The sequence below is a fragment of the Nyctereutes procyonoides genome, unplaced genomic scaffold (assembly GCF_905146905.1).
Source record: "Nyctereutes procyonoides isolate TBG_1078 unplaced genomic scaffold, NYPRO_anot_genome, whole genome shotgun sequence".
Lineage (NCBI taxonomy): Eukaryota > Metazoa > Chordata > Mammalia > Carnivora > Canidae > Nyctereutes > Nyctereutes procyonoides.
This window is the reverse complement of record NW_026575155.1, coordinates 2,166,304-2,183,215: the sequence shown is the minus strand read 5'-3', so window position 1 is coordinate 2,183,215 and position 16,912 is coordinate 2,166,304. Positions and strand designations below refer to the sequence as shown.

General features: G+C 35.0%; 1 pseudogene; it reads left to right on the top strand.

The window, feature by feature from the left end:
- The first annotated feature begins 873 nt into the window (after positions 1-873).
- LOC129502005 (acyl-CoA-binding protein-like) lies at positions 874-14,687 on the top strand (annotated as a pseudogene).
- The last annotated feature ends 2,225 nt before the right edge of the window (positions 14,688-16,912 follow it).

Here is a 16,912-nt window from a genome sequence, read left to right as displayed (position 1 = left end):
AATCCACTTTGGGGCATATGAGCACTGCCTTCTAGGTTTGGAATATGCAATTTCAGAAATCATACCCTAAAAAAAGACTTGAGACTAGTATGGTGTGATGTAGCCAAAGCAAACAACATCACTTAAGTGCTTACCAGGAACCTGTAAGTTTGAGAGAAAGAAAGGAATTGTTTCAACTTCATAGAATAATATGAGGCTACCATACCTAATTTATAGGAGATATACATCAAAATACTTATAGGCTTATAAGTCATCTCTTGAGTCTTAAACTTCAGACGGAAGATAATCGCAAGCATCAGATAACTATAAATTATCAGAGAGTTTAGAGGAAAGATACGTTTTGAAGAAAAGTAGTAAGGATCAGAACTGTATCCAATTACAGTTAAATTCTGTTACTTAGGAGAAAACACCATGGCTTTATGAAAACTGAAGAACATTTCCCAAGATGTTAAGCGGAAGATTAAGTCTTACGTATAAATTGGATTTAAATCATATATATGAAATAAAACTTATTTTTATCTTATAATTAGTACTTACTAGTGAGTGCTAATAAAAATATTTTCATTTCTAGTGGTATTAAATTCTATTGTGATATGAAAGATAAATGATATCAGTGAGAGAAAGAGCCTTTGAAAATAATTTCCCTCATACAGGCAATGAAAGAACGGCAGAAATAATCAGAACTAATTTTTTTTTTAACTCTTGAAATTAACCAAAGGCTTCTAAGACTCCAGAAACTCGTGTGTGTGTATCATCTTAATAATAGAAAGAATTGTGAACTTTGTGATATTTTAGTTTGCTCCATTCTCATGCCCCTTTCTAAGTACCCGGGTAGACAAAAACAAAGAGCCTTCAATCATGAACATTGGCAGCATGGCAACCACCAGTATCATTCCCAGAGAACTATCATTATTTGACCTGGTAGGTGGTTCAGTGGGAAACCCCACTTATAATTCTGTCTTCATGTGACCTAACTTGGAACTTACCCAGTGTGAAAAGCCTTTTCTCTGGGATACTTGTTGAAAATATTTAGAGGCAATTTTTTAACTTCATGGAAGGCTGAGGTAGGAGATAATGGTTAGAACAAATCATAAGTAGGCATAACACTTAAAAAAGAAAGTTATAAAATGAGATGTCAACAAGGATTTTCAAAAGTTCTGGCATGTTATTAAGGATCTAAAAGTCCACACTCAGGGATATGGTGGTGTACATTCCAAACAGAGCTTCTATTTTCAAGAAGCTGTGTATGAGAAAGGCTAAGCTCTCAGCATGGGCTTACCAACCAGGAGGCCCTGGGAAAGCAAGAAGTGAGGACAAGGTCAGAGTTTTCAACTGCCTGTCTGGGAGTTGGAGGTGTGCCCCAATTGCACACAGATACCCTTAGCAAAAACTGGATGAATTATTGGGTCCAGAAGGAAGGAAACAGTAAAGACTGGAGTGGAAATAAAGAAAACAGAGAATAGAAAAATAATAGACAAAATCAACAAAGCCAAAAGATAATTCTTTGGAAAGATGATCTAAATTGACTCTGCTGTAGCCAAAATGGCCATTATAAAAAGAGACAAGATGCAAATTACTAAAATCTGGAATAAGAAGAGGAATATCACTATTGAGATTATATAAATAAGAATTATAAGGAAATTCTATGAATGTTCTCATGGTAATTTAGATAAAATGAGAATTCATCTGGGAAATTTCATATTCCTAAAAAAGAAATGCTTGTGGGAATGTAAAGTGATGAAAGTGCTTTAAAAAGGAGCCTGAAAATTCTAAATAAAATTAAATGTAGAATTACCATATAAGCCAGAAATTCTGCTCCTAGGTATATACCCTAAAGAACTGACAACATTTTTCTATTTGTTTACACAAATACTTGTACATTAATGTTCATAGTGGTATTATTCATGATAGCTAAAAGGTGAAAATAACTCAGATATCCATGATTTGATGAATGTATAAATAAAAAGTGGTATATCCATATAATGGAACATCATTTGGCAATAGAAAGGAGTGAAGTACTAATTAATACATAACAGAACATGAATGGACTTTGAAAACATTATGCTAAGTGAGAGCAGCCAGACACAAAAGGTCACATCTCGTATTATCCTGTGACATAAAATATTCAGAAGAGGCAAATCTATAGAAAGTTTATTAGTGTTTCCAGGAGCTATGGCATGGGTGGATGGGGAGCAAATGCCAGTGACTACTGAGTTTCTTTGGGTGATGTTGAAAATGTGCTGGGGTTAGAGTGTGGTAATGATCACACAACCATGTGAATATCTAAACATATTGTACACTTTCAAGGTGTGAACTTGAAGAAATGTGAATTATATCTAAAAATAAAGGGAAAAAAAGAAAGGCAGAAATGGTTGACTCGATGCATAACAAGCTTGATGCATACATGCAGGAATAAATCAATAAAATTAAAGCCTTGTTTTCTGGTCTAGCAACCAGTCTGGTTTAGTCTGGGTTGCCAGAAAGAAAGAAAGGTGATACTTAAATTAGGTAATTGAGTATTTAATAAAGAGACTAATTGCAAAGTTATGGCAGAGTTTAGTGAAACCAAACAGGGACAAACCAGTGAACTTTGGCAAGGAGAATTTATTCGTTGGCTTGGAAAGTTTAGAAGAAGAAACATTTAACAGAACTGTTTGAAAAAGAGACTGCACCCAGTGGGGTGCCTAGGAGAAGCTGTGGCTTTTGGTAAAGCAGCACCGTCAGCCTACTGATATCCAACAGGAGAGAACTCAATAAATACCCTCTCACTCTTTTTCCACCTTCCATTCTCTTGCTTGCTAGTGCTTCTCACAAGCAGCTTGAAGCCAATTAGAGGCCAAGATTAATGCAGCCTTTTGAGACAGCCCACAAAGTCAGTTTCCCAGGGCAAAAAATAGAGTTACAAAGGGCAAATTGAAAATGTAGAGTACTGTAATCTAAAGGAGATGGGCAAAGAGGACCAAGACTCTTCTTTTGATGTTAAGAGTTGGATAGTACTCTATTAGAAGTCTGAGTCCCAGTCATGGAGGAAGGCTGCTGAAGAGCATGTCCTGCTTGCTCACATTAGGCATGGAGATCATACTTGCTCTTTGATTTTTCATGAAAGGAGTTGAAACTGGGATTCTACAGCATCCAACCCCCTGCTTGGAGAGGGCTTACTCTCAGTATACTTATTATCGACAGTATCTATTCTGTGGGTGGATACTTGCTTTAAAGGGCCCTGTTTTCTATCAAGAGAGAAGAATTAAGATGTCAGAAAGTGTGCTGACCTTTGGTGTCTTCAGTTGGACAGTTAATCTAAAAAAAAAAAGAGTATCTTTTTTTTTTTTTTTAATGTAGAATTAAGACTTTAACATGGCCTTCTAACACCCCGATTTCAGACTTCTGGCCTCTGACATTGTAAGAGAATCAATATCTATGGTTAAGCCAGACAGTTTGTAGTACTTTGTTAAGGCAGCCCTAGGGAAATTATATACTAGATACGTGGCCTTATTATTAAAAATGAAACAAAACAAGAAACTAGCCAACAAACGTTGTCCCACGTAGTCTGATGCTTTCTTCGTAGCCCTCCTGATGAAGAAAGGACACATAGAAACATAGAAATAACTATGTAAGTAAGGGGATCCATTCACTCATGCTCTTGCTCAGACGTGAATAGAACCGTCCAAGTCACACAGTGTGTGTGGGTCAAAGAAAGATGTTTCTCAAGGGATTTTAATCCCAGTATCCATGGGTGTCTGTTATGATGTCTTATACCGCTGGGTCCTACATCAGGCTGGCATTGGCTTGTGAAAACCTCTCTTAAGTCTGCTGGCAAGTAGCATGCACAGTTCATTCACAATCTGGGAAGCTATGGGTTTGAAGATACATATGAAGGACAGATAATAAGGATGTTACCAAAGCTACCTTGTTTCAGGTTGAGACATAACTTGGAAACTGGGCACTAGGCATCTGAATCCTAGCACAAAGTCATGCCAGAATAGGCCATCCTTTGTAAAACAATCTAGTAAGATGTTACATAGGACTATGATTGGTATACAGGACTTAAAAAGAGAAAGTTTAGGGGCGCCTGGGTGACTCAGTCAGTTGAGAATCTGATTTTTGGTTTTGGCTCAAGTCATGATCTCAGGGTCATGAGATTGAGCCCCAGGGTGGAGCTTGCTTAAGATTCTCTCTCTCCTCCCCCGATCTTGCACATGCTCTCTTTCTCTCTCTGAAATGAATAAATCTTTTTTTTTTTAAGAGGGAAAGTTAAAGCTTAGATAAACAAAGAGGTTCATCAAGTTCTTATGAAAATTTTAAAACACAAGCTTAATGTAGCCATAGATGAATGAATACCCCATTGCCTCAAAAATTAATCAAAAGTTCTTTGATTTACAACCTTTAATTTTTTTTTAAATTTCAGTTCAATTTGCCAAAATATAGTATAACACCCAGTTCTCATCCCATCAATGTATTACACTTTTCATGAGAGAGGATAATAGCCGATAGATATTTAGTATCCTGGTAAAAGTTGTCTTTGTGGCTGAATAAAACATGAACCTTTACCTAAAAAAGAGGGCAACAATTATTCTAGGATGCAAGTGAAGTCCACACAGGCTGAAAAAGAACCACTGAGCCCTGCCTCAGCATCTGCTCTTACTTCCACAGCAAGACATACACCTTTCTTGATGTCCTGCCCATTACACAGACAAAACTCAATCCATTGAGTTAATTAATGGTGTTGTTCTTTCTCTCACATATGAAATTGTATGAAAAGACATTGTGTCTTCTGAGTATTAGAGCCATTAAAGCACTTTGTCCTTGCATTTAATTTCCAAGGTGACAGTAATTACTTTGCTAGGTGAAAAGAAAACAACCTCCACAAAAGGCAGGAAGTGGTTTAACACAGGAAGAACCAAGCAGAACCACCAGGAGTGGAGGTGCAGATTGATGGGCAGCAGTCAGCATATGCACATTGCCATGGAAATTACACAAAAATGGAATCCTGGGGCATCCGGCACAATTAAGGGCTATTATCAGTCATGACTACCTAAAGAATATGTTTAGGAAAGTTGAATAAAAACATTTTTATTAAAGGAAGAAAACGAAGTCAGTGTCTGAACTGAAAGGACAGGCATGACACAACATTTCTGATAATATTGAGGGAATTTCTTCCATTTTCTGAGACAAATAGCTAAAATGTTTAAGGCCTGGAAATGATGGGGTTGAGTTAGATGACTACGTTAGCACTGAAACCCTCTCATTATAGTAAAGATCAGCATCTCTCCTTGGTCTCCTGAGGATATTTTTTGGCGCTGTATCTACATCTCAAGGTCAGAAAACTTACTTGGAATTCTCATGACTAAGCTAATCTCACTGACTTGGTCAAAGGGGTACTTTCCAATATTCTTTTACAGCACAGTCTCTGCTACAGAATGGCTCCAAAGGTTTAATATCTTATCCTAATTCGAATCATACAGTCCATAATTTCCTGGTATCCAAACAACCCAGCGGGTAGGCATGCACAAAATTTGGCCACAAACACTAGTAATCACCATTTTCTCTCAAGCTTTAATAAGAGGCCTGTGGCTACAATGCCATATGCCAATGGACAGAAGCCCTCCTATCAACCCCAGCCATGAATCTGATTTATTTAAAAAAGGAGGAAACCAGGAACTATCTGGATAAAATCCACTGCCTGTGGTATGAACCTTGACCAGTCTAGCAGAACCACTACCCAATACCAAAACCCCTGAGTAAAGGAAAAAAATAGACTAAATAATAAAGAAAATATGAGCAAAGAGATAAACAAAAATCTTTTGAGTACTCAAGCATCAGAGTTAAATGCTTTTTAGCTCTAATGTATTTTTTTTTCCCTTGAGAAGTAGAATATCAGTCTTTCCACTTGACTTTCTCTGATAAGGACACGGGGTAATTCATAATGATCATGATGATAATAGTAATAAGATAATGGCAAACACTCTAATTATTAAGCTGAGGAGCTATAAGCGATACCTTATATATTAACTCTTCTGATCCTCACAAGGGAAAGCTCAGAAAGAGAGCTAAATGGCCTAACCTCTCAGAGCCAATAAATGATCCAGTCTGATGAACACAAATGGTTTGGCTCTTGAATGTTCTTTTTTAACCATTGTCTTCTACCAAGTCCCATGTAACCCATTCACACAGCAGATGAACATCTTCTTCAATATGTAAAATTTCCATAGTGAGTAAAATAAAACTATCACCTAATTCACCTAGTGGTGCCAAAATATCACCGGCCTCAATAATGCTACATCCCAGCCGGTTGAGAGTAAAGCACAGAGATGAGCATTCTGGAATATCTGTGAGATGCCAGACAATGTTCTGTGCATTTCAGCAAAATTGATCTCATTTAGTTTTTTATAAGTGGTAAATTTGAAGAATAATGAAAAGAGTAGGTGAGCAGCCTTGGTGTTTTCTTGACACTATGGATTTTTCTTCTTGTTTTTTTTTTATATTTGTCTTTTTCTTTTCTTTTTGGTAATTAAGCAATAATTTGTGTTAATAGTTAGGTTGTATTCAATCAGTTTTTACCAATGTACTAGGTACTGTTGTAATAAGAAGTATTTTCACAACTATGTGATAATGTATTTTAATTTAAAAAAAAGATTATTTATTTATTGAAAAAGAAAGAGTGAGAGAGATCAAGAGCATGAGCAGGGAGAAGGGTCAAAGAGAGGAGGAGAAGTGGACTCCCTACTGAGCATGGTGCTGGACATGGGGCTCAATCCCAGGACCCTAGGATCATGATGTGAGCTGAAGGCAAATGCACAATTGACTAATCCACCCAGGTGACCCTATGATAATGTGTTTTAAAATATGTATACATTCATCTGCTTCAAATCCACTTAAGAAACAGTGAGATTAAAACTTTATATTCCTGGGAACCCTGGGTGGCTCAGCGGTTGAACAACTGCCTTGGCTCAGGGTGTGATCCGAGGTCCAGGATCAAGTCCCACATCAGGCTCCCTGTGAGGAGCCTACTTCTCCCTCTGCCTGTGTCTCTGCCTCTCTCTGTGTGTGTCTCTCATGAATAAATAAAAACAAAATCTTAAAAAAAAAAGAAACTTTATATTCCTAATAGCCTATGCCAATAAGTATATTTTAATTTCTGGTTCTATTAAAGTTCCTTATTTAAGATTAAGCATTTAATAACTATTTGCTGCCTCATCATGCAAAATAAAACAATGTAATATTAATGATGCCTACTGTGTACGTGCTTTGCACCAACCTCTGCTGTAAGCAAATTTAATTTATTAGTTAAATTAACCTTCACTTGATAATTTATAGAGTTACTATTACTATCATATTTATTTTGCAGATGACAAGAGAAAAGCAAGAGAGTGTAAGTAAACAAAACTAATCAGAAAATGATGGCATCCGGTAGCCCGGGTGGCTCAGCGGTTTAGTGCCACCTTCAGCCCAGTGCATGATCCTGGAGACCGGGGATGGAGTCCCACGTCAGTCTCCCTGCATGGAGCCTGCTTCTCTGCCTCTCTCTCTCTCTCTCTCTCTCTCTCTCTCTCTCATGAATAAATAAATAAAATCTTAAAGAAAAAAATGAGAAAGAAAAAGATGGCATCAAGATTTGGACCCTAACAGCTTGACTTCAGAGCTGGAAAATCAACCTACACACATACTGTCTTTGGATTCTCACTAAATTTGAGATTATCTTACTTATAAGCAATTTGAGAGTTACAAAATTTCTTCGCAGCTTCCCAAAGAAAAATGTCAAAAAGATAAGCAACACACCAGTAGTTGAAAGCTGGCCATAGACTAAGAGAACACTAGTTTTACAGGAATGTCTATAAGATTCAGGAAAGCAAACCTGGAACACTTAGAGCTCATCTTGGTAAGCTCCATGGTACAGTAGGGCAACAAGATAAACAACAAGGATAAAGGGCCAGCTAATTTATAAATCTAAAAGGCTACTAGGATACTTTTAAGCATGTAAAACCCCAAAATATACTTAGACTGCCATGGTTTTCTACTTTATCAATAACAGTTTAATTCAATTTTGTTTTCTATCCTAACTTAAAATTATAAAGGTATAAAATTATGCAGTATCTTTATTGCCTCATATTTTTAAGTTCTCTCTCACAATTTCCTTCTTAGACAAGTTAGGGAAAGCTTAGTTATGCCTAAATTCTACACAATGACATAATTGAGTTGGTGGAAATCAGTGAGTAATCAGCATTCAAATTTCTCTTAATCATTACAGCTAAGACAGCCAAGATTCCATAATTTCCTTTGTTATTCACAAAGATTGTTTAATAATAAAATATCAGTCTCTTTCTACTTCAATGTTTAACTTTTGAAGATAGGCTCTAGAAAATGTCATTTAAAAATGTACATATTGATTTATTTCTCCATATATAATTTCCTGGCTGTATCTTTTGCCAGCTTCCTGGGTGTAGACATTCAAAATTGTCACATGAATGTATGAAAACTATGGATTAAGAAGTGGTAAGACTTGTCTAGATGCTAAGACACTCCATGCCAAAATTAACATTTTTTCCCACCTGAGAAGTTCAGCGTCTTTACTAATGTTGCTATTTAGTAAAACTGCATTCTGTACATTGTAGGTGAGAGTACATGGTCATAGGATTGCTTTAGAGTCCTGAGAGCCAAGTGGGGATTCTCCAGTGTTGAGAAGATAAGCTTCATAATCATTGCTCATTGCATGGAAATGAACACTCAGCTTGTTCAAAAATTTGCTAAATATTTCCATGGCTGAGATGCAAACCTAGAATTCGCGAACATTTTGGCTACTTACTGTCTAGAATAATAAACTGGAACTTCTCACTGATAGTCTGTGCTGTGAAACACATAATTTAGAATTAATAATCAAGTCATTACTATTTGACTTAGAGGGACTTGTGTGCATGTCTGTATTGAACACATGCCCAAACACTTAGGTGTATCATATACACAGTAATAAAAATGTTTTCCTTCAGTATCTACTAGAAAAGAGAATTAGAGAAATACCAGTCTCTACTGCCTTCCTTGGATTCATGCATTAGTTACTTACCTGAATACACCTTAGAGTAATTACATACATACATACATACCTGATGGACCTAGTGCAATGGGTTTGCCCTACAGCAAGTACTATCAGAAATAATTTCAATTGGAATGCAATTGCTCTTCAATTCTATGCAATTGCTAAATGGAGACATAATTGAAAAGAAGATTATAATAATTCAATCAACTACAATAAATAATTTTTAGATGAGGAAGCAGTCCTAAGAGCATGAGTTTGGAAGTTGGCCCCATTTGTCAGCAGTATGTCTCTTTATCTTATTATTTATCATTAGTCTACTTTTCTGTTCTTAATATATCAGAAAATAGTAGAGGTAGAAAGAGGTAAATCTGAATCAAGGGGACACCTAAGCCTTGATCTAAAAGTATATAAGCCTGTAATCTAAAAATAAAGGAGAAATAAGCAAATGCATTAACTTTCTTTGACTTTAACTACATTCTAGATTATGCTAAAATGCAGTGTAAATTAGCTATTTCTGCCCCCTAATAATAACAGAAATATAAAAGTGAAATATAAAATTACAGGAATCCATATTAAGGCTCTCAGATTTAAATTGATGTTAAAAATTCAGCAATATTTATTTCAAATAAAAAAGAATGTTAAATAAATTCAAATTAAAGATATTCCATATATTGTCATAATATGACAGCAAAACTTATCCTCTGAAGAAAGATCAAATTTTTAAAATAAGTGGGAACGAGACCAAGCATCATCTAGAAGCCAGTTTCTTGTTTGCTCAGCACTATGGACAACTTTTATAAAAGTAAGAAAATTAGATTTACTGAAAATGAAATTTAGATGAAGTGCTATTGAAGTATAATATTTTATGAAATCCCATGTTAAACTAGAAGAAGTTAAATGACAAGTACTAGATTATTATGAAACATTTGATATTTGATATTTTATTTTTTTCCTCTAAATTATGGGATAGTGACTATTTTGGTGTTTTTTTGTAATGGGTAAGTCATATAATCCAGATCTTACTTAGCTCAGTGACTTACTGAAATTCGACTTTACTACAACAAAACAAAATAAAACAAACAAACAAAAAAACCTCTGTGTTCCTCCTTAACCTCTGAAGAGCAGCAGCATTTAAAACTAATATCATGCAACTTTCTTCTACTCTTTCAAGTTTTCTCTTGTATTCTCAACTAGTTTGTAAACTCCTGGATGAAGTTTCATGACTTATACAAATCATATCCTTCTGCATCAACTCTCTGTTGCTAAAATATAATCATTTGTTAACATGGATTTGTAGATTCATTGGTAGATTTATTAACTATAAAATTAGCAAGCAATGCAAAGTCAATGCACTATTAAAATTATTATAGATTAAGAAAATTATCTTTGTTAGAAATTTAAGGAGAGTTTTGGTCTTCATTCTCCTGATATGTAAATTCAAATATACTTCCTATTTCTAAGAAAACCAGCTTCACTTAGGAAACATCTTCTAAATTGTTTAGGTCTTAACAATACCACTTTTTTTAAAAAGTTATTTATTTATTTATTTATTTATTTATTTTATTTGAGACACACACAGAGAGGCAGAGACTTAGACAGAGAGAGAAACAGGCTCTATGCAGGGAGCCTGAGGTGGGACTCGATCCTGGGACGCCAGGGTAATGCCTGGACAGAAGGCATGTGCTTAATTGCTGAACAACGTAGATGTCCCAACAATACCACTTTAAATATTAATTTAGAATCTTATGAATATTGCACAGGATATTGAATCAAGAATATTAAAGACATTGTGCACTACACTTTGGATGAATGCTTTTATTTTCCTCCTTTCTGTTTTATGGAGATATAATGACATAGAACACTGTACAAGTTTAAGGTATACAGCACACTGACTGGACTTACCACAATCAATATAGTGAATATTTCTCATCTTGGTATAGACACAAAGACATGAGTAGTTTTAAAACTCTTGTGGGCAGAAGTCACTTGGATTTGTGTGTGTGTGTGCCAAGTACAGATATTAAACTGAATTCCAGACCCAGAGACTCTGACTCAATAGGTATAGAATGTGAATTAAGAATCTGCAATTTAAATATACTCAAGGTATATCTTAATTATGTTTAGATGTAGGTAATTTTTCTACTTGAGAAATGTTGCTTGAGGCATTTATTATATGTGATAAAAACTAATCCTGTGCTTAGATAATTCAAAGAAAAATATATGAATGAGATGTGTTATCTATTCTGTCTCAATCTCTGCTCATTTTTTGTCTCTTCCTTTGTTCAACTTTATTGTTTGTGCATTTGTTTGTAATTTTCATGCAAGCCCCAGCTATCTTCATCAATCCATATAAAATGTACTTTGCAAGGACCTTTTCAAATTTCTTCTTCAAGTATTCCTGAGCTGGATGAATCAGTTCTCCCTATCTTCTTTGTAGTGCTTGGTTTGAATTACTCATGACACTAATGTATACTGTGATTTATGAAAGATTTCCTTATTTCATTTTTATTTCCTCTTCATTAATTATTTTTCCAGAAAAAAAGAATTATATACCCCCCGATACACACACAACTGTAAAGGGCTTCAACATGATAGCCCCAAAATAAGTTTTATTTTAATGCTGTGCATATAAATAAGAAATGTATGAAGGAGATATAAATTAATCTTGAAATTAAGAGAGGGCTATTACTGAGCAAAATATATGCTTTCTCAAACACTTTTCTTTTTAAACAAATTGAAAACTCATTTTTAAAAATCTTTAACTGTTTATCCTAACAAAACTTTTTAAAGTGTGTTAAACTTTTATTTTTAAAATTATAGTCAATCATTTATTTCACATTCATGTAGTCAGGATAGGAAGTGGAGGCAGGCTGGAAGATAGGAATCAGAATGTCATCAAATGATTTATTAATTTACTATTGTTCAGAGCATTTATAGTTGGTTGTCATGTATTCAAATGAATACAAAAAAGAGGGTAGAAATGAATCATATGTATTTAAAATGATTATTTACTCTTAAAATGAGTGTTCAGAAACAAATGATATGTAAAGCATTGAATAAAAACAGTTTATCTCCTGATTCTCTATTAAAACTTACTGATGGTAAAAACAAAATAAGAAAAATAGGGAAGATAAACATCTTCAGGGAAAGAATTATAACCCTAAAATAGGATTATAATTTTGGAGCAAACTAGCCAAATACTGTGATATCTTAACTAAGACAAAGAGGAATCTAAGTGCTTTCACATTCATTTTTTCAAAAGACTTTATTTATTTATTTGAGAAAGAGCACAAACAGAGAGAGGAGCAGAGGGAGAGGGAGAAGCAGACTCCCTGCTGAACATGACTCGGAGCTTGATCCCAGGACCCTGGGATCATGACCTGATTTGAAGGCAGATGCTTAACCAACTGAACCACCCAGGTGGCTCATTTCATATTAATAATCCATATATCTTCAGAATGAATATTTTGCCAAATGTTGTTGTCACTATTCTGAGAAGTATAATTCAAAAATATTTTTCTTAAAACTGATAACATCTTATGGAATGGTTTGGTAATGGTAAAAGTAGGAAAGCCACTGTAAAGTAACTCAGTGTTGTATAACCATAAAATAGAAGGAAATTGAAGTTGAAGAATCATCCAGGGTGATGTGCCATTTTTATTTCATATACACTGGGCTCTAAGAAGAAGGAAACTCACTGAGATAAAGAGAAGTAAAAGGACAGTGAAAATTAACCCCAGTTGATAGTGCAAATATCCTATAGCCCCAGGAAACTAAATCTGAGTCATAATATCTCTGGAAAGCAGAGTGCTAATAGTAGGCATTTGTCCAGTGTAGGAAAATGAGTAAGATAGTGTTCCCTAACAGAAACCTAGATAAAAGATGATATAAACTGCAATACCCATACCATTCCTCCCTTAAGTATCCCTTAGGTAATACCTAAATCTATTCTAACAAAAGAAGTCCTTGACTTACAAGGGGAAACCCATAAGGCTACCTGGAGATTTCTCAATAGAAACTTGGCAAGTCAGAAGGGAGTGTCATGATATATTCAAAATATGGATTGAGAAAAATCTGCAGCCAAGAATATTATCCAGCAAGGATATCCTTCAGAGTAGAAGGTGAGATAAAGAGTTTCCCAGACAAACAAAAACTAAAGGAATCCGTGACCATTAAACCAGCCCTGCAAGAAATATTAAAAGGGGCTCTTTGAGTAGAAAAGAGACACCAAAAGTGACAAAGAGAAGAAAGGTCAGAGAAAATCTCCAGAAACAATGACAACACCACAGAAATACAGCTATAAGAGCATATTATGAAAAACTATATGCCAAGAAATTGAACAACTAAAAGACATGGATAAATTCTTACAAACATATAGACTACTAAAACTGAAACAAGAAGAGATAGAAAACCTGAACGGACTGATAACCAGAAAAGAAATTGAATCAATAATCAAAAAATTCCCAACAGATAAAATTCCAGGGCCAGAGAGCTTCATAGTTGAGTTCTACCAAACATTTAAAAAGAATTAATATCTATTCTTCTCAAACTATTCCAAAAGAGTAGAAAAGGAAGGAAAACTTCCAAATTCATTCTAAGAGGTCAGCATTACCCTGATATTAAAACCAGATAAGGACTTCACTAAAAAAGAGAGCTATAAGCCAATATCTGTTATGAACATGGATGCAAAAATTCTCAGAAAAATACTAGTAAACTAAATCTAACAATAATTTAAATAAATAATTCACCACAACCAAGTGGGACTTATTCTTGGGTTGCAAGGGTGGTTCACTATTCTTGAATCAATCAACATGATACACCACAGTAATTAAAGAAAGGATAAAAATCATTTCAACAAATGCAGGAAAAAAAAACATTTGACAAAATGCCACATCCATTCCTGATAAAAAAAAAAAAAGCAAACCTCAACAAAGTAGAGATAGAGGAAACAAACATACCTCAACATAATAAAAGGCATATATGAAAAACCCACAGCTGATATACTCAAAGGGGAAAAACAGAGCTTTTTCTCCATTTCTCCGAGAGTCAGGAGAAAGACAGGGATGTCCACTCTCATCACTGTTATTTAACATAGTAATGGAAGTCCTAGCCACAGCAATCAGACAATAAAAATAAAAGGCATCCAAATTGGCAAGGAAGAAGTAAAAGTTTCACTATTTGCACATGATATGATATTCTGTATTGAAAACTCAAAAGAATCCACCATAAACACTGCCAGAACTGAATACAAATTTAGCAAAGTTGCAGGATACAAAATCAATGCAAAGAAATCTGTTGCATTTTTATACACAATTATGAAGTAACAGAAAGAGAAATTAAGGAATTTAAACTATTTACAACTGCACCCAAAACAGCAAGATATCTGAGTCACATCATATGCTATTGCTTTCTACTCTTCACTGCCTCCATGGACTCTCTAGAATCCTTGCAAACCAGTAGATGATGAGACGTTGTTCATCTATAGCCACTACAAACAAGCAACTGTGGATGACATAGACACAGAACAGCCTGGGCTGTTGAATCTCAAAGACAAGGCCAGTGGGATGCCTGGAATCAGCTGAAAGAGACTTCCAATGAAGATGCCATGGAAGCTGACATCAACAAAGCAGAAGTTCTATATAAAAAATATGGAATATAAGGAACTGGATTTGGCTGCCAGCAGTACATTTTATCTAAACTGATATAATGCCTTATTTTTCTAATACTGTGGATGATATGAAATCATGCAAATAGCCTGTTAACCAAGGTCCGGAAGACTTTACAGGACATGGCTCTAGGGGTAGGGACTGACATGGTTACTGACCTGCACTGAGTAGTTTTTATCCATAGATCAATTCAAAGTGCATTTATTACTTTAAACAACAACAACAACAAAATAAGGTACCTAGTAATAAAACTAACCAAAGAGGTGGAAGACCTCTACACCACAAACTATAAAACATTGATGAAAGAAATTGAAGATGACACAAAGAAATGGGAAAACATTCCATGCTTATGGATTGGAAGAACAGCTATTGTTAAAATAACTATATTACCCAAAGCAAATCGACACATTTAACACAATCCCTATCAAAATACCATCGGCATTTTTCACAGAGCTAGAACAAACAATCCTAAAATTTGTATTGGAACCAGATAAGACCCAGAGTAGGCAAACTAATGTGGAAAAAGAAAAGTAAAGCTGGAGGCATTACAGTTCTGGACTTCAAGTTATATTACAAAGCTGTAGTGATCAAAACAGTATGGTTTTATATATATACAAAACTCAGTCATTAAAAGAGATGAATTTGGGCAGCCCTGGTGACACAGTGGTTTAGCGTTGCCTGCAGCCCAAGGCGTGATCCTGGAGACCTGGGATCGAGTCCCACATCGGCTGCTTCTCCATCCGCCTGTGTCTCTGCATCTCTCTCTCTCTCTCTCTCTCTCTCTCTCTCTCTCTCTCTCTTTCTCATGAATAAATAAAATCTTAAAAAAAAAAAAAGATGAATTCTTGCCATTTGCAACGACATGAAGATAGATGGCGCTAGACAAGTATTATGCTAAGTGAAATGTCAGAGAAACCAAATACCATATGATTTCACTCATATGTGAGACTTAAGAAACAAAACAAATGAGAAAAGGGGGAAAAGAGAGAGGGAGGCAAAACAAGAAAACAAGAAACAAACTCTTGACTATAGACAACAAACTGATGGTTACCAGAGGAGAGGTGGGTGTGGGAAGAGGGAAATAGGTGATGAGGATTAAGGAGTGCATCTGTTCTGATGAGCACCAGGTGTTGTATGGAAGTGTGGAATCACTATATCATACACCTGAAATTATTATTATTCTGTATGTTAACTAACTGGGATTTAATAAAAACTTAAAAAATATTAAGGAATTATAGAAAAGACTTTTTTAGATTCCACATACAGGTGGGAATCATACAGTAGTTGTCTTTTTGTATTTGGCTTATTTCACTTAGCTTAATGTCCTCCAGGTTCAATCATGTTGTAAATGGGAAACTTTCCTGTATTGTAAAGTTGAATTATATTCCACTGAATATAAATACCACATTACCTTTCATGATTTGTAAATACCACATCCTTTGTTAGACACTTAGGTAATTTCCATATCTCAGTTATTGTGAATGTCTTGAAATGAACATGGGAGTGCAGGTATCTCTGCAATATGATTTCATTTCCTTTGGATGTCAACCCAGAAGTGGGATTATTGGATCATGTGGTAGCTCCATTTTTAATTTTTGGAAGAGCCTTCATACTGTTTTTCATAATGGCTCATACCAACTTACATTCCCACCACTAGTGCACAAGGGTTCCCTTATCTCCACATCCTCAGCAACACTTTTTATTACCTTTTGTACTTTTTATTACCTTGAAATTTGAGAAGAGGTAGTTCTTATGTATTTTCACCACAAAAAAAGTAACCATATGAGATGCTGGGTATGTTAAATAGCTTGATTATGGTAATCATTTCACAATGTATATGTATATTCAAACATCATATTGTATTCTTTAAATATATATCCTTTTTTGCCAAATCTCAATAAAGCTAGAGAAAAAAAGAAAATTCAGTGATAATAAGCTGTCCTGCTGTTATATGGTTTATACAGACTTCACATTTTTCATGGCATCCCCAGGGTTGTAGCATAACAAATAACTAAATAAAAAAGACCAAGAGAAGAGAGATGAGAACAAATCTTTATGTACATATCATTCATTAGACAAGATAAATTCTCGGCTTGGAAGCACATTTTCTCAAAATCAACTGTTTGAGCAGGGAAATATGTGCACAATTCGTGATGTACAATATAATGTTCCATAAAAATTAATCTTCATCAAAAAAGATAAAGAAAGAAAATGACAA